General features: G+C 45.4%; 1 protein-coding gene across 1 annotated transcript in view; it reads left to right on the top strand.

Moving 5' to 3' along the window:
• Positions 1–25,374, top strand: part of ST8SIA4 (ST8 alpha-N-acetyl-neuraminide alpha-2,8-sialyltransferase 4) — a 353,311-nt gene that overhangs the window by 325,530 nt on the left and 2,407 nt on the right. The gene's annotated exons all lie outside the window — the stretch shown is intronic.

Raw genomic sequence — 25,374 nt, 5'->3', positions numbered from 1 at the left:
CCCCTTCAGGTATGAAGGTGGTAGTTGTAGCGCAACCACCATTGTCCGGTACCTGCAGCGAAATGAGTTCTCCCACAGGGGTATGGGGAAAAGCGTTGTCTGCCGCAGGAGGGAACAAACAATGGGGACATACTACAAACACGTGCAGCAGTGGGTTGAACACGGGAGAGGACGGAGTTTAGACCGCGCGTCCCCGTAAACCTGACAGTACACCCCTTCTCTGAGCGCGGTCGGGGTCCTGGCTTGGTCGGGTGAAGGAGATGGAAACGGCATATCACTTTAGGAGTGTGGATGTTTGTTGCGGGTTCCCATGAGTTATCCTCAGGTCCATACCCTTTCCAGGCCACTAAGTACCACAGCGATGAACCGCGAAAGCGGGAGTCCAAGATGGAGCGTACCTCATATTCCCATTGCCCTCGAAACAAGAGTGGGGCAGGCTGCGTTACACAGGAGGGGACGGCAGGTTTCAGTAAGGATGTATGGAATACTGGGTATATTTTTAGCAAAGGCGGTAGTTTTAGTTTATAAGTAACTGGGTTGACTTGGCGTAGGATTTCATAGGGTCTCATGAAATTCTTTGTAGACAACCAGACCATATCGTTCTCCTTATACTGTATACAGGCCCGGGTTGGTGCTTCTTGTCGTATTGTAGCTTGTATTTTGACTTTGCATGGCATAGGTTAATTTGTAGTTGCGAATTTATTTTTTGCATGTGTGCTAACATGTCTTGGACCGCGGTTTGATGTGTGGATGTCGGCCATAGAGACCACAGAAGGGGGTAGTTTTAGTCGATGAATGGCAAGAGTTATTGTATGCTACTTCAACGAGCCAAAGGAGGTCTGACCAAGCGGTTGGTGAGTCTGTAGCATAACACTGTAGATATTGTTTTAGGGTTTGGTCTAGTCTTTCGGTCTGACCATCAGTCTGAGGATGGTAGCTAGTGGATATCGTAGAGTCAATGTGCAAGGCCTTGCACCACTTTTGCCAAAAGTGGGCAGAAAATTGTGACTCCCTATCAGAGAGAATGATGTTTGGGAGTCCATGAAGACAGATGATATTTTGAAGAATAATGGTAGCTAGAGCGCTGGACGTCAGGAGGCCTTTGCATGCAATAAAGTGGGCGTATTTGGTGAGACTGTCTACCACTACCAAAATTGTGGTGAAATGGCGTATTTCAGGAAGTCCAGTAATGAAGTCCATAGAGATGTGTTCCCATGGTTGGTATGGGATTGGCAAGGGCATTATTAAGCCTTTTGGTTTACTGTGTGCACTTTTGCATCGTGCGCACACTTCACATGACTGTAGCATTTGTTTCAGATCCATGGAGAAAGTGGGCCACCAGAAATATCTCTTCATTAATTCCATTGTTTTTTGGGGGCCTGGGGGCCCTGCTAAGGGGTGACTGTATAACCAGTGGAAAGCTGTTTGCCTTAGTTCAATGGTGGGTAAGAACACCCGAGAGTCATGTAAAGGCAGACCTTGCCGAATAGACTGTTTGGTATCCTGTTTCAGCCACTCTTGCCATTCTGTGATATGAAAGTGGGTGCAGATAAGATCAAAGAATTGTTCAGCGGCTGTGAAACACAACACCTTTGAGGGCACTATGATTGGTTTTGATTCTTCATGTGTTATTGAAGATTCTTGTCTGGTTAATGCATCCGCCTTTCTATTCTCTATGCCTGGTCTGAAGGTTACTACAAAATTAAACTCAGCGAAGAATAACATCCACCGTAACTGTCTGTGTGTCAGTATTCTGGCTGAGCTCATGAACTGTAAGTTCCTATGATCGGAGTAGACTGTGATTGTGTGCTTTGTTCCCAGTAAATAACGCCTCCATTCCTTGAAGGCATCACTGATTGCTAATAGTTCTTTCTCCGCGATGGTGTAATTTTGTTCGGCTGCATTTAATTTAACTTCTGTGACATGAAAGCAATGGGGTGTAGTTGTCCAGTGCGGGGGTGACGATGAGAAAGTATAGCCCCTACTGCTACATCAGAAGCGTCTGCTTCTACTATGAATGGCTCCATGACCTTTGGGTGAGCGGAGGTAAAAGCTCTTTTTAGTTCCTTAAAGGCTTCATCAGATTCTCTGGACCAGCAAAAGAGGGAAATTTTTCGCAACAGTTTCGTAATTGGTGCTACTTTTTGGGAAAAATGGTCAATAAAACGCAGGTAAAAATTTGCGAATCCCAAGTAGCATTGGACGTCTTGTACTGATTTTGGTGTGGGCCATTCGGTTATGGCCTGAATCTTTCGTTACGTCATTTCCTTACCATTGGGCGTCAAAGTGACTCCCAAGAATTCTACTTCTTTGGTGTGGAATTCGCACTTGTTTAGTTTACAGTACAACTGATGAGCTTGCAAGGTTTGCAGGACCTTTTTTACATGTGTTTCATGGATTTCTTCTGAGTTAGAGTAAATCAAGATGTCATCAATATAAACAATAACGAAAATGTCTAGATACTCTCTCAGAACGTCATTCAGGAAATACTGGAAAGCCGCAGGGCGTTACATAGGCCAAATGGCATCACTTGATACTCGAACAGACCATAGCGAGTTTTAAAAGCTGCTTTCCACTCGTCCCCTTCACGTATATGAACTAGATGATAATCCCCACATAAGTCGAGCTTGGTATATGTAGTGTCGCTGGCCAGTGATGTAACCGGTCAGCCGACATTCTGTACCCGATTGGGGTATTTATTGTTTCGTAACAAGGCGTGGTGGAATCCCCGGATGTTTCCCGAGGGGTTTCACCTCTGCTAGTTTGTTTTATGGTTTGTTCCGAGGCCTCCAGCCCGGAGCTATAAAGTAAAGAGAGGCGTGGTCGGGCAGCCAGAAGCCGCGCCGCACGCAGACAGAGAACCGTGCTGCTGGGCACCCCGCATTTAAAGTCCCAACCCGACCACGCCGACCCGATAACCGAAACCCGGGATGTCGTGAGTTTCATTTAAACCGCCGATCTTTCAACATGTGTTGCAGCCCTTCTAAGGGCTACAACACAACAATTTGGCAATGAGGGTGAGCGGCCCCACGCCCCTGGGTTCTGGCCAGAAAGAAAGAAGGGCAGTGGTGAGTCACACGGTGCTTGTGCCACTCAATTCGTTTTTCTACCAAAAAAAAAAAAAAATTAGTTCTTCTAAAAAAATTGTTTTTCTAAAGAAATAAATAAAGAAAACTGGATTGAAAGAGCTGCCAGACAGAAGAATTCATACAAAAGCTGCCACCAAGAACAGGCTGGGGAAACAAAAGGAGGCACATCAGGACACCATGAGTACAAGAGTGTCCTTCCCCATAACCTGTGACTAGAACAATAAACAGTAGTTTTGTAGTATCTACACAACTACAAGAGACTGGTCTAGCCCCCCCTCTGGCCACAATGTCTGCAATACCTCCAGTAGAACCATTTGTTGTAGAGGGTGCTCCCTCTGCACAAGCGCCAAAGTGGAAAGAATGGGTGGAAAGAGTGCTGCTATTCTTTTTGGCCACTAAGGTAGCAAATGACAAGAAGCGTGCTATGCTCATCCACATAGGAGGGAAGGACATATACAAGATATCAAAAAACCTAGTAGAAGACGTGCCCAAAACACATGCAACACTCAGCAGCCCTCAACAGACACTTTTAACCCATGGTCAATACTGATTACGAGAGGTTTATATTCAGACAAGCGAGGCAACAGTTGGAGGAGTCGCTAGATGCTTTTCACGTAAGGCTAAGGGAACTAGCGAGTACGTGCAGATTTAATGACGAGACAGAGGACAATTAATCCAAGGGTGTGCGTCCCTCAAGCTCAGGGAACGCATCCTAGAGGAATCTGGAAAATCTCTACCGGACATTCTACAACTGGGCCGCACAAAGGAGTTGTCGAGAGCCAGGGCTTCGCACATGCAGACAGCCCTACAGCGTCTCATAAAGGAAGAAGTAGCCAATGCAGTCATGGCACCCACAAATAGACCCCGACAAAAGATGAACAGGGCACGAACAAGGCAGTGTGGGTATTGTGGTGGAGTACCACACAGAGCATCTGAGTGCCCGGCAAGAGGAAAAGTATGCTCTGGCTGCAGAAAGATGAATCATTTCGCAAAGGTGTGCAGGTCCAAGAACACTCGAAGTGCATCTGTCAACACTGCACTCGAAGAGGTCCCTCCAGAAAAATTGGAGCGTGGGCGTGATATGGACGATGACGAAGCTGTAATTCATGTTGTTCACTCCTTATTTGATGTCAGACCTACCAGCCATCATCAAGCACAACTTCCAAAGCGCCAGATTCTCATGGGCCAACATGAAATTGTCGCAGTAGTGGATACGGGAGCGTCCATAAATTTACTGGCTGCAGAAGAACACTGCCGAATGTCGCCAACTCCAGCACTGACCAAGGCAAACATCAAGGTGTATGCATACGGGCAAAACACCCCTTTAGCGTTGAGAGGCATGTTTCACACCATTATCACCCATGGATCACAATCCACATCTTCGAAGGTCTATGTGACGGAGGGAGGAACTGGTATGCTGTTAGGCTGTAAGGCTGCGGAGGAGTTAGCAATTGTGACTTTTGCGCTCATTATTCACCAAGAGTCCTGACTGAACTGGTAGCCCAATATGAAGGGGTTTTCAAAGGCATTGGGTGTCTCCGAGGCCGCGAGATCAAGCTCCACATTCACCACACAATACAACCGGTAGCCCTCCGCCATCGGAGAGTGGCGTTCCACCTTCGACCCCAAGTGGAAAGAGAGCTGGATAACTTGGAGAAAGCGGGGATCATTGAAAAGGTCTCTGGGCCAACTCCATGGGTATCTATCATTGTGGTAGCGAGGAAACCCAAGCAGCCCGGTGAGGTGCGAATATGTGTGGACATGCGTCTCGTTAATGCTGCCATCAAGAGAGAAAGACACCTAACCCCTACGATTGATGACATATTGGGAGAGCTCAGTGACTCTAGGTGGTTTTCAAAACTGGATCTCCGATCTGGATACCACCAGCTGGTGTTAGCCAAGGAATCCCGTTATATCACGACTTTCTCCACACATGTGGGGCTCCGGAGATATAAACGATTGAGTTTTGGGGTATCCAGCGCAGCGGAAGTGTTCCAGAATGTCATCCAGTAGCTGTTGGTGGGACTAAGTAAGTGATGACATTCTTGTCCATGCGCCTACCATTGCGGAACACCACTCCCGGCTACAGAGGGTTTTGCAACGCATTCAGGATTCTGGACTCACACTACGCCGCCAAAAGTGTGAATTTCTAAAAGATAGAATACAGTTTTTAGGCTACACCTTTTCGGCGAGTGGGGTAGCCCCTGATCCAGCAAAGGTAAATGACATTAAGAAAGCGCCCCCTCCTACCAACATTACCGAGGTCAGAAGTTTTCTAGGGATGGTAAATTACTGTGGCCGATTTATTAAGGATTTGTCTAACCTTACACAGCCTCTAAGAAGCCTCACCAAGTCCTCTGAGCCATGGAGGTGGGGGTCCACCGAACAAGCTGCTTTTGACAATATTAAAGAGGCATTGTCCAGCGAGACAGTGTTGAGATACTTCGATCCAAAGAAAAATACAAAGATTGCCGTTGACGCTGGGCCAAAGGGCCCAGGTGCTGTTTTGTTGCAAGAACAGGGAGAAGGAATGTGGTCTCCCGTTGCTTATGCCAGCCGGTCGCTTACTGAGACGGAACAACGGTATTCGCAGATAGAAAAGGAAGCGATCGCTGTACACTGGGGTTGTAAGCACTTCCACCTTTATGTGTATGGCCGTCCGTTTGTTGTGACCACCGACCACAAGCCACTGCTTCCTCTGTTCAATGGAACTGCTTCCAAGCCACCGCCGAGAATTGAGAAGTGGATTTTACAGCTGCAGGACTATCGGTGCCAGTTAGAATATCGCCCGGGGTCTGAAAACCCAGCAGACTATTTGTCGAGACATCCCAGGTCTGCCTCTGCTCTGGAGGTTGCAGAAGCGCAGGAGACTGAAGAATATGTCAGATATGTCACAGATCGATCCCGGCCTATGCCCATGACTATGGATGAAATTGTACAAGTAACCAAGACGGATGAGTGTCTGCAGAAGATTCTCGTGGCCATGATGAATAATCAATTGCACTGTATCAAAGGACAATTACCTTTGCTGAACACTGAGTCTCAACGCATCATCGGGAGTCTGTATAATGTCAAGGATGAACTCACCACTGATGATGAAGGGTGCCTTTTAAGGGGAAGTCGGTTGGTCATTCCATCCTACCTCACCACCAAAGCTGTTGAGTTGGCCCACAATGGCCACCAAGGGATGGTCAAAACAAAGAGCCGTCTCCGATCCAGGGTGTGGTTTCCCCTTATGGACGAAAAAGTTGAGTTCATGGTGAGGTCTTGCCGTTGGTGTCAGGCTACTGGTGAAGCGAATAGACTTGCGCCCATCGAAACTGAACCCTCCCCAACAGGTCCCTGGGTTTCAGTGAGTTTTGATTTTGGCAGTTTGCCTGATGGCCGCCACACTATGGTCATCATGGACGATTTCTCTAAGTATCCTGAAGTAGAGATTATCCCTGCCCTCACGGCTGACGTGGTGATTTCCGGTCTCGAGAAAGCTATGGCCACCCATGGTCTCATATCTGAGATAAAGACAGACGATGGGCCCCCTTTTCAAAGTAAGGAACTGGCTGAGTATTTGAAGATTACAGGCACCCGTCATCGCAGGATTACCCCACGTTGGCCTCAAGCTAACGGGGAGGTAGAGCGATTTCTGAGGACTTTAAATAAGGTGATTAGAATCGCGTTAGCCGGTGGTCAGGCTGTTGAATATGCCATATTCTCGTTTCTACGGAACTATAGACAAACGCCCTATTCCACCGCTAATAGAGCGCCAAGCCACGTAGCCTTTGGGAGGGCGTCTGTCGATGCCATCCCTCATCATTCCTCCTGGGTTCCTCCCGCCATGGCTAGAGATTTGGTTCAGGAGAAAAGGCGGGTGTCTAATCAATGGGTCAGCCGTGCTCGATGAGCGACTTTGTCTGATCTCCAAGTGGGTGATCAGGTGCTGCTAAAACAAACCCTGCCTGGTAGTAAGTTTCGTACGCCTTTCAGTTCTGTCCCGTGGAGAATTGTTCAGAGGAACGGATCTGCTGTGGTCACCCAGTGTGGTAGTGAAACAGTGACCGGCAATGTCTCTTTGTTTAAGAGGTTCCACCCGTCTGGAGATGATGGTGAAGAAGGTTCTTGTGATACTGACGATGTTGGTCCTTTGTCTCTGGGGCCTGAGGTGGAGAGTTCAATGCCTGGTTCTGAGGATAGATGTGTTGGTGTTCCTGGGTCTGCCCAGCTGGAGCAAGTGACTGGTGGGCTGGCCCCAGATTTGTTGTCCCAACGATCAGGGTCTGGCAGATACGGTTTGTGTAGTAATCCCTGTCCCTCCATCCGTCTGCGTGATCATTTATGCGATTGACGATCAAGTGTTTTATGTGCTGTTTCAGTTTGTATTTTGTGGAGGAATGTAGTGTCGCTGGCCAGTGATGTAACCGGCCAGCCGACACTCTGTACCCGATGGGGTATTTATTGTTTCGTAACAAGGCGTGGTGGAATCCCCGGATGTTTCCCGAGGGGTTTCACCTCTGCTAGTTTGTTTTATGGTTTGCTCCGAGGCCTCCGGCCCGGAGCTATAAAATAAAGAGAGGCGTGGTCGGGGAGCCAGAAGCCGTGCCGCACACTGACAGAGAACCGTGCTGCTGGGCGCCCCGCATTTAAAGGCCCAACCCGACCACGCCGACCCGATAACCGAAACCCGGGGTGTCGTGAGTTTCATTTAAACCACCGATCTTTCAACGTGTGTTGTAGCCCTTCTAAGGGCTACAACACAACAGTATAAATGACTGCAGTTTTTACTTGGTATAGCAATACTGGGATGAGTGGTAATGGATATTTGTTCTTAATGGTGATCTTGTTCATTGTCCTATAGTCAATACAGAGTCTCAACTCACCGCTGGCCTTGGGTACAAAAAATAGTGGAGAAGCCGCTGGGGAGCGTGATGGCCAGATCAAATCGTTAGCCAGACATTGGTCAAGGTATTCACGCAGGTACTGCTTTTCTTTCTCAGATATGGTGTAGATTCTGCAATTAGGTACGTTGGCATCAGGCAAGAGACATACATATCTCGCCTTGAGAAAGTCAATGTGACGAAACACGTGCCAACTGTTATTTCATGGGATTAGCTGTTCTTTGTACAGTTTCCTGAATCTTGGAGAAATTAAAATGTCAGCACATAAACTACTTATGACTCAACATTTCTGAATGGACTACAGGAACAAATGTGGTGTGCCATGGTATTTTGAACATTGTACTATTATTTGTTGACTGGTTCCAGTTGACAAGACCACACCCGGAGTGGCCAGTTTGGCACACTCGGAAGGACTACCCCTGAACGAATGAATTTTGGACTTCTTTACTTTGTATACACATAAGAAGGGCAAATAATCTGTATAGCCACTTGTTTTATGTTATAATGTCCCTGACATTTTGCCCAACTTGTCTCCAGTGCACGTTTCCTTGCAATATGTGTTATCTATCTGAGCAACAATAGTACAACCTCCAGGTGTCCATTTAGACAATGTACACATAGTGAAGTGGCCATTGGTGATTTGTTTCCGGTGTGACATTGGTGTTTCCATGTCATCTTCTTCAAGTTACTATACCTCTGTCAGCAACATGGCTGGAATTTTTGGGGCCATCATTTCTTAATGATGTGGCATTGGGTATATAATGATTAGCTGGATGCATGACCTTACGTGGGATCTGTGTAATTTAATTTGGCGTTGCAGTACTATTGTATCACAACAGTTAACTGAGGGATGCTATGTGAGGCAAACCATTGAATGTGATGAGGTCTCCTACTTGTTCAGTGGCTATGGTGATTGTACAACTTCACTCATGCAATTGGATTTGTCTGTGATTCTGAATTTACTGTTGCCAACTGTTGAAAGTTCATGTAGCATGCACGCCTATGGTGTGGCAAATGTTCGAGCCACTTTGCTAGAGCTTGTGGCTGGGAGCTACTGTACATCATGATAATGCTTGCTCATCACAGCTGTTGTTTAAGTGTGATCAGAAACATGTAATCACCCTATTTGTATTTGTAATTTTAGCATCATACCAGGCAAGTAGAGGAGACAAGGCAGATTCAAGGGGGAAGCAGCTGGCCATGCTACCTTTAGTCATGAGATGACCGAACCAAAGGGACCCAGTGGGCCAGAGGGGGAGCGTGTGGGGAATACACGAAGGACACAGGATCAACCTCATCATCATCTGATTCTTCTGCAGTGGGCACTCCCTAGTGGTGGCGGATTCATCAGGACCTGCTGATGTTCCATTTTTGTCTGCCAACCCCAGTTCCATCTCCACCCTCCCTGTTGCTCCCCACCCATTTGGCTGTGCCTGCTCACCCAAGAGGATGGGTGTGTCCTTTACCCCACACACCCCACCTACTGCCCTCTGTTGCCCTGAGTGAGGAGGCTATTGACCTCCTGAGGGGTATCTACATAGGTCAGACTGCCATTCTGAATTCCATCCAGTTGCAGGGATGCCAGCTCCAGCAGATTGTTGCGTACCTAAAAGGCATTCATAGTGCAATGTCCGACCTACAGGCCTCTTCCCAGGTTCTGGCTTCCTCACTGACGGCAGCCATCCACCACCTGCAATCCTTCCGCCCCCACCTACCTCTTCCCAATCCAAATTACCTATTCCCCTACCTATCCCAAGCACACAGACACATCTGCACACACCCACCTCAACACACACAAGCAGCACACATAAACACAAGCACATCAACACACACTGGCACATAAGCACTCAACAGTTTCTCACACAGACCACAGCAACCACCATTCCCACAGACAACACACCCACTCCAACTGACCCACACACCACAGCCATCATATCCACAGACACCATCACAATACCAATGACACATCCACCACACCCACCATACCCCCAGATACCACCTCAACAACCACAGATCCACACACCCCAGTCAGACACCATACCCCCAGGCACAACCCCAACTCACACAGACACAGCCACCACATCCACCATACCCCCAGACACCACCTCAACAACTACAAACACAGATAACACATCCACCATACCCCTAGATACCAACCTAACACTCACAAAGCAACCACTCCCACATTACCCAGCACCTCCTCCTCACAGCCTCAGGAAATGCAAAAGCCCATACTCACATGCGCAACAGACACCACACAAACCCGATCATGCCTCAGACACACACACACCAGCAGCATCAACATCCACATGCAAGACAACCACTTCCTCAAACTCCCAAACCCCAAACCTATCTGAAGACCCTACCCACGTTCCCAAGGAAAGTTTCCTTTTTGACCTTGCCCTTTCCCCTGTGACTTCCAGCCCCCTCCCAAACCCAAGAAGACCCCACCCACATCCCAATCAATCCCTTCTTTCCACATCCAAGTCCTCTTCTATCACAACTGCCCCCTGCAGGCTAACATACCCCTCCCACCCCAAAAAGAAGCCCACCCCTCCTAAGAAAAAGCCAACCACTCTCAACCCCACCCATCCCAAATCTGACCTGACCTCACCTAAGAATGATCCCTAAGGTGCCTGCATGCCCACTGGATACCCCTTCCTGTGGAAGCTACCTGGCAGTGATCAAAGCTGGTGTTGTTTGGGTACACATGTGTCCTGCCATTTCTTTTCTACTGTTTTGTTGTTCCTTAATAATTTGTGTTGTATGCCAACAGTCATGTGTGTTTCACCCTTATTGCTGATCCATTTGTTGTGTTTGGTGAGATCTGACATTGGGGGCAGTGCCGGTGTCACCAAGGACAAGAGTAGATGTTCACTGTATGAATATGTGGGTGGTAATGCATTGTGTTTTGTTTGATATGGTAAGTATTTATCTTGGGTTGGCCAACGTCAGCATGTACTGTGTTGGAATTTGTTCCCCTGATGTAGATTGGAAATTTGTCTGATGTGTGCAAGATAGAGTTTATTTGGTCCACACATGGAAGGTGTTCAATTGAGCTACCTTTCTTTACATTTGACTGGCCATTTGTCCATTTTGATGTGTGTCTCCTCCAACTACTTCATTTAAATGTGTGACCCATTCTGTTGCTATTGTATCTGCGTTCTTGACATGCACTTTCACATTATGCAGATTGACATGTCACTTGGCTCTACTATTGGTTGTCCCTGAGATACATGAAGGGCCAGTTCCTGTTTAAATTGTGTTTTAGGGACATGTGCAAAGTTAAATATGTGCCAAGGCAGCATCCTTCCTGGAGTGCCCCTGATACTCTCATCCCAATTGTGCAGGTATTGTTTACATTGTGAGCTCTGATATTTGCCTCTCAAAATATTTTGCATCCCATTGACCTTCCATTGTGGTGCAATGTGGGTGGTATGTGTGGGTCTATCACAGGGATGTTCCATGGAAGATATGTTTGGGTGAAATGACACATCAATACATATGTGTCTTTAGTATCACAACAGTCCATGGCATGTGAGCAATGTGAGGGTGTCAGTTTGATTGTGTGTTGTTGCTCTTGTGTAACACAATGTTCTGTACACTTCACTGTCCCTGAAACTGGGATGAGCGGACGTGTGGTTTTGTGGAGTGTGGTGGTGAGGTGTCAGTAGCAACACAAAAGAATGATGGACAGAGTGCTGAAACTTTTCAGACACTCACCCCCATCCACAGATCTGGGTATAATCCATCGTTCAATGTCAGTGATCTGCTAAATGTGGCAACATGTGGCTTTGAATGGGTCATTAGCTGTTATTGATTCCGACCGGGGACACTTAACAAGTGTACTTGATCAATGTATCATAACCCAAATGCCATGTCTATGGTGGAGCGACAATCTGTTTCTGAACAGCGGTAGGTGTGTGATATTACCATCGGTTGCATTCACGCGGCATGTATTTTAGCCTTCATCTATGAGCTGCAGCAGCGGCAAGAGGTGTGTGACCAGCTCCATGGCAGCACAGGCCGTGTGGCGCTGCCTTCAGGTGAGTTCTTGCCTTTTATGCCTCAGTTTCAGCCAGCCAGCTGGGACGTGGTGGTTAGACTGCCACAGTCATGTTGACTGTAGGCAACATCACAATCTATCTGGTGGAAACACTGGTTCTGATGACCTCAATGGCCTACCTTGCCACTGTGACAGCCTGCGCTGCCTGGCGGTGTTGGTAGGACCGGAGAGGTCTTTGGTCTATGGAACAGCATGCATTGTAATACTGTGCGATCCATGGACTGCCAAACTCATAATCAAGCCCTTACTGTCTTTTTTTATGTTGCTGGGGGGCTGCTCTCCTCCCTTCAGCTCTCCAGAACATTAACAAAATGCTTTGTGGATCCTCTTCCCCTTTCCAGGGGTACCACTAGGATTAAAAAAATATGACACATGGGGCACTCCTTGCACGGAGCAGCGAATAATAAATGAGCGGCTCCTCTCACTTATTTATTATTCTTTTGTTTGTTATATTTTTATTTTTTAGGTGTCTGTGTCCCACCCAGGACATCCCCACTTTTTTTAAGCGGCGTGACCCAGACTTTAACTTTTACCATGGGTATTCCGGTGTCCAACTGACCCATCAGCACTTTTAGTTATTTTTTTTATTTGAGGGCTGCAGGGGAGCACCAAGGCAGTAGCTAGCTGTTCCTCTGATCCTGCAATTGCTGGAACAGCTTAGTTTTCTGCTTCCACCCAAGCACGAGCAAAGTTTTGTTTCCCTTCCTGCAGATTGTGGCACAAGGGGATGGGATCCTCAGGGCCTAAAAATGGCTTAGGAGGGAGAGGGGCGCAGATGCCCTGTTCCCAAAAAAAGTAACTCAGCCAGGAGAATGGGGTCCCTGAGGGATATACATGGTCTGGAGAGTGGGGCTTAGTGCCCCTCTCCCCATAAAAAATAAAAGCCCTGGGGGATTCTGTACCTGAGAGTTTAAAAATTGTACAGAGAGGGGGGCTTGCACACCCTCTTCTCAAAACAACATTGTGGTGACCCCTGGACTCTGGCCTATGCAAGGGGCTTTTTTAAAAAAAAAGCTTGTGAGCCCACCCTTTTTTTGTTGGACCATGGATCCGATGCCCTTTTTAAAAAAAACCTTGCCAGAACTATGGGGTAAGGTGCCCCTATCCCGCTTCCCATCTTTTATTAGGACAGGGTACTGTGAACCCGAATCATAAAATGGTTGCGGCCACATCTTTGTTGATGTAGTGGCAATCAATCAGATCTTTTAGATTTGTTGGATATGTTGATCCTTAGCAGCATGAAATATACAAATATTTTGAACCTTAATTTCTCTCAAACTACTGAATGGATTTACACCAAATCAGAAAAACACACTTTCTGGTACAATATCTATCTTTCTGACAAATTTAGATTCTGTTCAGCTGTTTCAGCTGAAGCTGTGTCTAATTTTCCTTTGGGAAATTGCATTGCAAATGAGTTTTGGGACCCCCTTTTTCTTAGCCCACGCTTGATGGACCACCCCAAAGCTTTTCAGGAAAGAGCTGAGGTGGATAACACATTTTTTGGAAAGTTTTGTGAAGATTCATCAATAGGGCAAAAGTTATAAGCAAACCCAACAATCCACTTCCTATGTGGTCATAAGTATAAATACCCAGAAGCATAGAGTGTGTGTGTGTGTGTGTAAATATATTCACTGAAAAAAACAAAGGCTACAGGGATGTTTAGTTAGGAAATAGAATAAAAGAAAATACATAGGAATTGACTTTAAAAATCTAAAGGTTACAGGGACATTATGTAGGAGGCTGGCATGGTGTGTGGTGGGTACTTATGGTACTTACACCTTATACCAGGTCTAGGTATACCTTGTTAGTGTAGTGTAGGCAATGTCTAGAAGCCAGGCTCTCTAGCAGTAGCTGTGAATGAGCAGCCAAGGCTTATCTAGGAGATATGCAAAGCTAATTAAATACCACTGTAGTCACACTTAGTACTTACACACAAGAAAGAAATCACTCAGGGGCATATTTATAGGGCCCTAGCGCCACCTTGCACCACATTGACATCATTTATTTTGATGCTAATATGGCGCAACAAGGCCAAAATCCCTGCCGTATTTACATGATGGCTCAGTGCATGCATTGCGCCACCCTGTAACCCTTTGCCAGGCATACTGTATGCAAAGGGGGCGTTTCCCGTTAGGGGAGCCTGTAAAATGGTGCAAGGAAGTCTATAGGATTTCCTTGGGCCATTTATTACGGCACTTTTAACGCCTGCTCAGGTGTTAAAAGGGGGCTTCCATTCTTTAGAATGGGCTAATATGTACTCTGCAGGAGTAACGCCAACAATTTGGCGCTACTCATGCAGAGTACATCAATAGAGTCATTAAAAATGACTCTGCTGTCCCCTACCCTGCGCCATGGTGCGCCGTATTGTAAATACGGTGCACACATGGTGGGGGTTGCTAAGGGGCGCATGGAAAGTGGCGTTGCACTCAGTGCAGCCCGCTTTCCTTACATCTGCTAGTGTACATCTGCACTGTAATCAGTGTACTTTATTTTGGTGACACAAATACCAGACATACCATAGAGACTATACTCCCTTAGGAGGTAAATAATACAAAAATTATTTACACTAGTATTCAGAAATAGGCATAAAAACAATTAAAAAACAACACAATTAGTGAAAATCACAATAGAGAGAAATAGCCCTAGAGGGAGCACAAACTATATACTGAAAAAATGGAATGCGAATGCCGGTCCCCCACCTAGGTAAGTGCAGTGTGTAGAGGGGATCTGGGATTACTAGGAAAGCCCAAAGGGAAGTACCACAACCCACCCCAGCAACCAGGAAAACAGTAAATCACTGTAAATACCCCAGAACACCCACTTAGAGAGAAAGAAAAATAATGCAAAACCAAAAAGAGACTACTAGACACCAACAGTGGATTCCTGGACAAGAAGACCTGTGAAAGAAGGGGACCAAGTCCAAGAAGCACAGCAGAGTCCAGGAAGGGTAAGAGCCCCTACCCACCAGCCTGAAGGTGCAAGTGGTGATTCAACGGTGAAGGAGAGTCAGCACTGCACCCATGAAGATGAAGTCGATTTCCTGGATGATGCAGGTGATGTCCCACGCCAGAAGGCGTGCGAAACTTGCGGTTAGCGGAAAGTGGAGCTGCTGGGGACCAGGAAGGACCGGTGGGCTCTAACCAGGAGGGGGAGAAGGGGCCCTCAGCAACACAGAGAGCCCACAGAAGCCCAGGCAGCACCCAGAGGAGTCCCACAAGACGGGGACACGACAGTTGCAGAAGAGCCCCATGCAGCACTACAAAAGAGGCTCCCATGCCACTGTACGACCAGTAAGGGAGCTGTGCATCCCAGGATGGAGTGCTGGGAGCTGGAGCTTCAGGATGCCTGAAAATCTCATAGAAAAGATGCCAACAAGCTTTGGCAGCTGCAAATGATGCAATGCACTGGGGTACTGCCTGCATGGATAGGCAAGGGCTTACTTCCACCCACGTTGGACAGCTGGAAGAGAGGATCATTGAGACCACTTCAGTCTACCACCCATGATGTAGGATCCACGCAGCTCAGCAGGAGAGGGGAATCCACGGTTGTTGCAGTTGGTGCCTGCAGAAGCAGGGTAGTGACTCCTTCACCCCAAGGGAGATTCCTTCTGATGCAGGCTGAAGACGGGCTGTCCTCAGAGGATGCACGACCAGGGAATTGTTGCAGTTGCTGGAAGGAGCCATGGCTACAATTTTGCAGGAGGTGTCTTGCTTCTTTGTTTCAGCTTTTTGGGTCCTGGAGCGTCCAGATGCAAATGCAGTTTCTCCGATCAGAAGTCAAAGTGGAAGGTGCAGAGGATTCCTTCTGGAGTCTTGCAATCAGAATCTGAGAAACCACCAAAGAGAGAGACCCTAAATAGTTCTGAAAGGGGAATTGGTCGCCTAGCTGGGTGACCACCTATCAGGAGTGGGCTCTGACACAGAGAAAGAGTGCCCCCTGTGCTCCCTAAGGCTTTGAAAGTAATTGTCTATGCAGATCATCAGGGACAAAGGCAGTGGATGCACAAAGTGTTAGTTACTGCTATTTTTTCCTACAATTGTGCGACATGTTATATACCTTTATTTGTGCCTGCTACAATGGGTTACAAATGGTAAGGTCATAATGAATGCGAATTGGGACTATATTTATGTTTGACGGTCTACAAAGCATATATCTTCAGCTCTCCGAGTGATGAGGCCATAGTATGTATGTGTGCTGGTTAATTTGAGGAAATGCAACCCATGTGCCACTATTGTTACACCATGACCAGGCAACATGTTTTCCTCACTCCTAGCTCCATGTCACTTCACTGTTGACCACTCCTATTTAAGCATGTGTCTGTGTTATTCACCTGGCAGCCCATATCCATAGATTTTCTAAAAGCAACAGGAGATTCAGTGCTGGAGCACCTAATCCAATGCAGTGTAAGTCCTTTCACCTGTATTGAACCATTTCCTGTAGAACCTAGCCCCAGATTCTAGGGGAAATGCATGATATCACCTAACCTCCGAAACGAGTAAAGGGGGAAAATTGTGTAGTATTGACTTTATTGAAGTCACAGCAACCTTGTGTGTTTGCTAGGTTGCGGTGTGTGGGTTTCAGAAACGGATAGTCATGCTCAACCCTTTGTAGCTATACCACAAGCAATCTCCAGAGAAGTGCATGCTAACTTCAAGCAGTACCACCAATTGTAACTTAAATAACACAATACAATAAGATTCCAAAATAAAAGTAGAAAAAAAAGATTAATAAACAAAAACACACCAAGAGCATCAAAATAGGTTAAAAGCAACTGGAGATATAATGTTTGAAGTTTCAAGGCAAAAAGTGCCTAGAAAAAGTGAAGCACCGTGGAAAAAGAACAGTTCATGGTGAACCGGCACTAGGTGCAGTTTGAGTCTGGCTGTAATAGAATGGAAGTTGGATGCAGCAAGCAGGTTGTGTTGGTCAAAGGTTTTAAGGCTGAGAAAGCTTCTTCTGGTCAGTCTGGAAGCCCCTAGCCCCTTAGAATAGGATTTTGGGTACTAGGGCTCTCTTAAGCTGGGGCGCCTGAGGGGTCTAGTCTCCTTTAGTCAGCAAGGTCATTTTGGCATCAGGAGTCCTCCTTTTAGTATCTTCGAAGCTGGTAAACTGGGGACCAACCACTTGATCTTTGGGGAGCAATTAATTCCCTGTGTCCCAGCAGGATTCATGAGTTCTGAGTTCTTGTGTGAGTCTTCTCCAGTGGTCAGAAGCCATGATTCTTGAAGAAAGGCTTTCTTCATGAAGTGGAGTCTTCCCAAGGCCAAAGAAATCCAGAGGAGGTGGTGGCTGAAGGGCCATATTTATCCCGTGTGCTAGCCAGTGATTGGAAAAAATCTACCACCTAAGCCTATTTTCTTGCAGTCGCCAAACCTTCTTGTACAGCACTTCCACTTTGTCTTCCTTTACATTTACCCACAATCCCTAGTTTCAACATGGCAGGGCCAGCTGCAATCAGACAGGCCTGTCTTCGGCTTCTTAGCCTCAGCCCTAACTAAAATGGGCAAAACTGGTTTTCCTTCCTACTGGGATCTGGGATGAATAGGAGAATTCTTCCTTGGCATTTCCAGTGCTAAAGAGCAATTTGTTTTGCCAAGTGTTCCTGCACACACACCCAGAAAGCTAATCCCTGCTTAATGGACAAATGTTGACACTCAGGGATCTTTCCTGAGCCTAGAAGCAGGTAACTGTTTTCTGAACCAGGGTCATCCATTCTTTCAAACAAGGATTTGTACTGTAGTTGTAGCATAAGTGATTGAATGTTTTCTTATGGCCTCAGGAGAGTATGATGAACATAGTGATTGGTTGTAGGACAACTGTCTCAAACTCAACGCCCAAATAATGTTAGTCCTCACCATGGACTAACACATGGTGGCCTGCAGAGCTCAGCATAACCCCCTCCCCAACAGACCATGCCTGCAACCTTGGCATCATCCTGGATAGCAAGCTGTCCATAAAGAAACAAGTTGATGCAGTCTCATCCACCTGCTTGCACACCCTTCAAGTGTTTCACAAGATCTTCAGGTGGCTCCCAGCAGACACAGAAGGATCGTCACACCGGGCCTCATCAACAGTAGACTGGACTATGGAATCACGCTCTACGTAGGATTCACAACACGCCTCCTGTAGAGACTCCGGATAATACAGAACTCAGCGGCAAGACTCATACTAGGCCTTCCCAGAAGGACCCACATCACATCCACTCTCAAAAAATTACACTGGTTCTCGATTCAGAAGAGATGCCAATTCAAGATGCTGACCCATGCCTACAAGGCCCTGTACAATGGTTGACCAGCATACATCAACAAATGCCTGACCTTTCTCCAACCGACGGGACACCTATGATCAGACCCCCTCCTTGCAGACACCCCAAGGATCCGTTGAGCCAACAGCGGAGGATGCTCCTTCTCGCACCTAGCAGCCAAGCCCTGGAACAACCTCCCCCTGCACCTCAAACAACACCATCACTCCAACGATTTAGAAGAGAACTGAAGACCTGAATGCTCAAATTTTCATTCATGCTCGAATGATCATTCCTCCACACAGCAGCATGCCGCTCCAATGCCTTGAGACCCTCACAGGTGATTTGCCACACTTTAGAAATCTTTGATTGATTGATTGATTGAAATGAGCTGAATAAGGTGGGGCTTCTCATAATTGTGATTAGGTCAGCAAGATATCTGGTAAGGGTATGAGAAAAGCCAATTCCATGGCATAGTGTGCTTTCAGGTTTACAGAAGTGTAATATTGGCATGACGATTATATCAGGTGGTAACAACATAAGAGCTGATTTATTTGTCAAGGCTGTCTAGTTTTCACAAAAAAGATTAGTTTGCTGAAGATAATGTTGAATGAGTTGAATGTGTTTGATACATATGTTAAACAGTATTAGAACATAGTCTAATTGAACAAATGGAGTGATAGTGTACGGCACAGTGCATGAAGTTCAACCATATGTTGATTCCGGGATGGCAACGTGAAAGACAAGGGGATTTTCAGAGTTTTGTAAAAGTAGCATATGAACTCTATTTAGGAGGTGATGTTTTACTTCAATTTTCCAAATTTGTTCCACTGTCATTAGTCAGATGTAGATTGATTCCCATCACACTTGAGGGATTTGTAGGCATAACTTCTAGGGAAAATCACTTATTCATTGATGCTTGTTTAGAATGTCAGACATCAGCTGTTGGTAATACAGCACTAACTACTGCTGTTTTTCACGAAAAACTATGGGGGAAGGTAGTTGTTAACTTTATTAGACCCATTGCAACTCTGCCCTGTAGAACATAATTGTTAGTTGTAGATTGTATTTGTACGCCTTTCACGACATTTCAACTACAGCAGTCATCATTTTTTTTAGAAAGGTGTTACCTTTAGAGGTGTTACCTAAAGTGAAAGTGATTTTAAATTCATGTTCGCTGACATAAAAGCATTTTGAAATCCTGTGGTATCTTACTGCTTCATTCTATAGACAATTTTCTAAATGTTTGATGGTCAATGGTCAATGGTTTGCTTCTGGTTAAGAGGCTGTCATTATGCCACATAAGAAAATTTTGAATGATCATAGCACCTTCCATTCTACCATCTGTGTGTCACCATTCAAACTTCTTAGGATGAGGTATACTGGTACCAACTTTAATCCTAGCTAGTTAAAAGATGTATGTAGTATCTACACTACTGTTGAATGAGGGAGCATGGCTGACCGCCTGAACAATGGCTGGCCTCTAACATAGCTCCAGAGTTCTTAACTTTCATATCCCCTATTATATGTACTTAAATCCGACCCACACTGACATTGGTATGCTCTGAGCTGATGAGGAGAGCAAGAGTACCATCAGAGAGGCAAAGGAGTAGCTGAGCAGCTATTGAAGCAGCCAAATGGCCTAAACTTGCATTTTAATCCCTGAGTTTGAATAACGTATTGAGGGTGTGGTGTCAAGACTTGCTGGTGCCACAGCTCAATGAGGGAACAGTCGACGGATGGCACGGAGGCAGCGCAGGAAGCTGCAGCATGTATCAATGAGCCAGCCTGGAGTGAGGTGATTGGATGTTTATGCAGCCCCCATGGGGCAAAAGACTACACGCAGCAGGAGCACTGGCCCTACAGTCTCCTTGAAGGGCACTGATACACCGGGAGGAGCTTTGTGCTTTATGCACAAGGACTAATACAAGATGGTGCTGACAGGGGCCTCAATTCAAGAGGACAGAGAAAGCATGATGATCTACATCCACCCCCATGAGCTAATGGTGTATAGTCAGGAGAGGAAGGCACATAATGAGGAAAGGTGCATGACGATGACAGAAGAAGGCTAGCAATCAATGGTCTGATAAATAAGTGCAGAGACTGTGGGACAGCTGCAGGGCACCAACACATGTTGCACCTCTTTCCAGACCAGGATCATGCCTACAGCACCAGGTGTAAGAAGGAAACCTGAAAGGCAGCAGTCTGCAACACAAGGGATGATTTCTACCTCTAAGAGGCAGCAGTGAATACAGCCCTCCTACTTGCCTGTAAGATGAGGTAAGGAGGGCTGCTTGTGCTAGTTTAACTTGGTAGGCCATCACAGAGACCTTGCCTTTCCTGTGCCTGAGCCTATATCATGGGTGAAAGAGATGGAAGGGTGATCCAACATAATCAAAATGATAAATAAGCAGTGTCCATGATGTTGTTACATGTGACCTCATGAGTAGGGTAGAACGCCTCTGATCTTATGCAGACATAGATATAGAAAGAGACAGAACCCTCCTTGGAAGGTATAATGATAGTGAACTAGAGAATTGTGTATTTGATGAAACCTAAAATTGACCCTGTGACAACGGACGTCACCTTCTTACAGGCGGGCATTAGAAAGAAAGGTGAAAGTGTAATGGACACGAAAACCCCATTAGCCGCATTATGAATTTATACAAAGACCCTTCGGGGGCAAATGGATTGATTGTTGAAAGAAAATTAGGTTATATTAGTGAAACTGGAAGATAATGAAAGGCACTCAAGAAAAAATAACAACCAAGTGATTAGGGTAACAGGGCAGACAGGACGGCCTAATGTTGAGCTTGTTTTAAAAAATCTTATAATGCAAACTCTGAAGTGCAGGGGACTGTCCAAGTTTTTCCCCATAAAACATGCCCACAGGGATAGGTTGACATTGAGCTTCTGCTCAGTATACATCCCACCTACCCATAAAACTTCAGCCCTTCTGGATATAGACTCCCTATTGCTACAGTACCTCTCAGTTATTTTGATACTTGCCAGTGTTTTAAATGCAATGGCCAATGAAGAATGAGACATGGATCCAAGAGAGATGTGGGAGGCCATGACAGTTACTGGAATTCCGAGACTTGCTGCACTTAATTGACCTTGGAAGGGCCCATAACCCCTTGGGAAAGGAATGCATGTTTTACTGAGGTGCCAATAGAAGCTATTCACAAACAGATTATCTTCTAAAACAGTGGCTGCATGTGAGTCATTTTACTAGGGATAGACATTTTACAAAGGAATTTTGGATTGCTTACACAGTTAGATGAATTTGAGTGTTAGAGCTGGTGGGGCAGTGAGGGAGTGAACCGTTAGCCTTTTATATAATAAGATATTGAAGGGGCTTAGTACAGGTTCTAATCAATGCTTCACAGAAAATTATAAAGGAGTATACTCTGCAATCATCCTGTGGGAGGCATACAAGGCTGTAGTGAGAACACAGGCAATGTCTATGGTTGTTAGGGAAAAGAGAAAAAAGAGGGAACAAATGGATAGGCTTGAAATGGATACACCAGAATGCCTCCTTACTTCGCAGAAAAACAACGCCTCTGATCCACCTCTATCAATCTAGTTGTATTCCAAACAGAAGAACAAGGCTTAACCTCTGTCGCCAATGTGAGGATTTGGTGTATGCTGGCACATGCAGGGACAAACACTAGTAATGTCTCTGGATGCCACAATAATGTTTGACCTTTTGAGTGAATCTACATGTTTGCAGTTCTGGATTGACTGGGCTTCAGCCCTTAATTTAGGCAGTGAACAGGACTCCTTTGCAACTGGTGAAGAGCTAGGTTCAAGGTTAGCACCGCGTGTGTTTGAATTGGGTGGGGGAACCAGATAGGGTTGCCCACTATTGCCCATGATCTTTACAGTTGCACTGGAGTCTCTGTCTGACAGGATCTGAAAGGATCCACTGGTTAGGACCCTGAGATGAGACAAAGCCTGGGAAGATAAAATGTCTCTTCATGCTGATGATGGACTGCTTTATGTGGTGGACCTTAAACTAACAGTGTCTAGGTTATTGTGAATACTGGCAAACTTCAGCAAATATTCAGGCTTTAGAATAAAGTGGGGCAAGTCCCAAAAATACCCCACTAGAGAAGGCATACTGAAATTGCTGAATGATTGCAAGATGCCTATTGTAATGGAGGGTTTAAGGTACCTGAGCATATATTTAACCAGGAATTCAGGAGTGAACAAAAGCTCTACACACTCCTTGATAAACCTAAAAGTGAACATTGGCAGGCTTTGGCTCTGTCACTTCTGGAAATGGGGCCCTGTTCAAAATGATGTCCCTGACCAGATTTCTGAATGGGCTCAAGAACACCCCTTTTTGCATTCCAACAAAGTTCTTTATAAACCTAGAAATGCATTTATTGTTCTGGGATGTCCCACCCTACATAGTCTGAAGCAGACTGACTGGCGAAGTGTATAATGGGGGAATTTCTCTCTGGATATAAAAAGATATATTTGGAACTCCAGACTGGCGACATTAATGACTGTTTTTTTTTGGCACAAGCTGACCATGTGATGGGGATAGACAGGTACATGATGGGCTGAAGATCCTACCTTGCAGCACTATAAAGAAATAGGCCGCTGCGGAATTTGCACTCTCACACGAATACAGTAGTATTAGTTTGGCAGACGGTGACAGCCAGTATGGGCTGGAAAGCAAGGATTACCGAAGAAACACCACTACAGGACAGGGATATGTTGGGAAATTAGATGGATTTGCTAAATGCGCCCAAATAGACATCCCTACACTGGGTGATCTATGGGCTGAAGGAGATATGATCCTCCTAGAGACCCTTCATCTGGAGTTCCGATTCACAGAGACTGAAACACAGGTCAAACATGTCCTAGCTTCCATATTAAGAAAGGGACAGAATGGGCAGAATCCTCATTCCTGGAGGATAGAATACTGGCAGACCTGTTGCTGTACGAAGCTATATAGTTTGTGTATAAAAGTATCATGAATACCTCCCCTGACAATATATAGAAACTTAAAGCACACTGGGAGATGGATGCACAAGTTTGGAATGAAGGGGATGGGGAGCAAGCACTGGGAGCTCCAAAAGACTTAGCAATAAGATCTGGGTTTAGAGCCACGCAACACCATATTCTGCGTAGGTCCTAATGTTTAACAGTAGCCCATTCAAGATGGGAAAGAGTGACTGAAATATGTCTAAGGGGGTATCGCCAAGTAGGCTCCTTCTTCCATGTTCTCTGAGCATGTTTTCAAATACAGTCTTACTGGAAAGCGATGTGGATTGCCTGACTAATGAAATTTGAAATGGGAATTGGGTTGGACAGCACTGCTAAACAATATATATTGAGTATATGGGGGGAAGGTGAAACTCTGAAATAATAGAAACTATGTATGGTTCTGGCTCTAATAGTGGCAAAGCAAAACATTTCCAGATATTGAGTTGCCAAAGAATTGCACATTTTCACTGACTGTATGAACGATAGGGACTGGCGTTTGCAAGGTTGAAAAAGTGATATATGAGAGTAGCGGTTACCCTAAAAAGTGGGAGAAAATATGGAGCACATGGGAATCTTGTCGAGGATAATGAGTGCCTGTAGACAGTTTTCTACCGATGTGAGAACCACTCTACTATTGCCCAGAGGTAGAGGGGAGTCTGTCATAGGGAAACATGTGGGCTTCCTAGGCTGGTCCAGAGTTGATCATACTTATGTAAGATGTCATATCTGTATGGTCCATGATGGTAAACTATCGTTTTCTGTCTACCTATAAACTCAATAAAAGAATTTGAAAAGTAAAAAAAAAACACTAAAGTTGAATTTGTCTTGGTGAGGAGGTGGGGAGAAGAGAAGCTGCAGAAGAACTTAGTTAACTTTGAAAAGAAAAACATTTTAAGGAGATGGCTGTTAGTAAAGATAACTTGTTTATGTTAAATGCCGAGAGTACACAAGTAAAAGTTGCTGCAAGATTTTGAACTAAGGATGTTGGTAATATATGTATTAAGTATGCATGATGAATGAAGGTGGAGTAATATTCGTTTTCAAATTAAGCAGGAATGTTCATGAGCGTTAAGTAATGTGGGGAGAAAGCAATTGTGGTGGCAGTTCAGTCGATCAAACAATGTTTGTGCACGTACTGAGAGTAATAGTGTGTCTGGGGAGTCATCTGTAGAGAATTTGGAATTTGGTACGCCTGATAACTGTTCCACTGCTAGTAGTGAATAGGGTATAATTTGCTGCAACTAAGCTTTATGATGAGAGCTTAGAGATATGATCAATAAGTGGTATTTCGGAGATGTATTTAACTGTGAGAGGACTACTAGTAAATATCTTGGGAAAGGGTGTTTTGGATTCCCACATATTTGAATAACTATATCATATATGACATGACATTATTATTTTAGATCCTAAAGAATTTTGTGTTTTTGGAGAAGGAGTGTTACAGCTACTATTTTACCCTGAATATCTTTTGCTATTTTTTAATTTTATTTGATTGATAGTTTGTATATTTCCCTCTTTACGAATGCCCTAATGCTAAGTTCCAATTAAATGCTCCGGAATACACCCTCATATTTTCAAGTGAAACTTCTCGTTGATTAGTCTGGGTATTCTGTGGAGTGCCCCGTCCTTTGTTTGCAAGTACTCTGCCTGATGACACCCGTTCTTACAAACCCCTTCATACAAAGCACGCTGCCTCACATGCCTCAACTGAACCGTTTTCTTCCATGCCGCGCACCATTAGAACTCGATCAGACAAGATCTGAAGGCACGTTGAGCCTTCTTGTTGATCTTAAAAAGGCCCTTAAGGCATCCCTCTTGGTCCCCTCTCCTTAAAGTCTAGACTTCCAGCCTGACCTGCCAGTACTCACCTGAATAATAATACTAGGTATGTTTTATTCAGGTGTTTTCTCCTGCTCCGTGTACTGTTGCCAAACCACAAGCCAGTACGCTTTGGTTTATATAACACCTTCCACCTCAATTCATGTGTATTGGCTTTGCTAGTTATTGTACAGTTTCTGGTATAAATGCTAAGTTCTGCAAATAAATTAAAACTAATTAAAAACAAATTGGCATTACAGGTGCAGT

Source organism: Pleurodeles waltl, chromosome 1_1 (assembly GCF_031143425.1).
Source record: "Pleurodeles waltl isolate 20211129_DDA chromosome 1_1, aPleWal1.hap1.20221129, whole genome shotgun sequence".
Classification (NCBI taxonomy): domain Eukaryota; kingdom Metazoa; phylum Chordata; class Amphibia; order Caudata; family Salamandridae; genus Pleurodeles; species Pleurodeles waltl.
This window is presented reverse-complemented; position numbering and strand designations above follow the sequence as displayed.